Raw genomic sequence first — 403 nt, 5'->3', positions numbered from 1 at the left:
AACAATCAAAGCATACCCTTTTCCCTTCTTTTTGAAGCTCAGAAGCTCGCAGATACAATTCTCCTCTCACAGCATACTGAGCCTTTTTCACATTTTCATTAATCGACTCGTAGTCTAGTGCCTTTTGTGACATGATGATATACTTAATCTCTAGTAGCTATTACTCCAGCTAAACACAATCTGCCCGGAACCTGAATTTTAGAGAAGTAAGATAAATGAGAAACCAAATGACAGAAATCACAGGTTATCAAGTTTCATCGGGTTACTATTGGGAATACACACACAAAAAGAAGAACAAAAAACTCCAAACCTATCAACTTGAGTTTTAGATTAAGCATTTGGGTTTTGTGTATGCAAAGGACAGACCAAAAAGCTTATAGCTCTTTTGATTTGGGCATTCACA

The 403-nt window shown here is 36.7% G+C and overlaps 1 long non-coding RNA gene across 1 annotated transcript; it reads right to left on the bottom strand.

The window, feature by feature from the left end:
• Window positions 1-24: 24 nt before the first annotated feature.
• LOC111787319 lies at window positions 25-396 on the bottom strand. Its single transcript, XR_002813950.1, has 2 exons — window positions 311-396; window positions 25-191 (listed from the first exon to the last, which is right to left on the bottom strand). It is a non-coding gene; the product is annotated as an uncharacterized LOC111787319 (long non-coding RNA).
• Window positions 397-403: the final 7 nt, after the last annotated feature.

Source organism: Cucurbita pepo, unplaced genomic scaffold (genome assembly GCF_002806865.2).
Source record: "Cucurbita pepo subsp. pepo cultivar mu-cu-16 unplaced genomic scaffold, ASM280686v2 Cp4.1_scaffold010298, whole genome shotgun sequence".
Taxonomy (NCBI): domain Eukaryota; kingdom Viridiplantae; phylum Streptophyta; class Magnoliopsida; order Cucurbitales; family Cucurbitaceae; genus Cucurbita; species Cucurbita pepo.
This window is presented reverse-complemented; position numbering and strand designations above follow the sequence as displayed.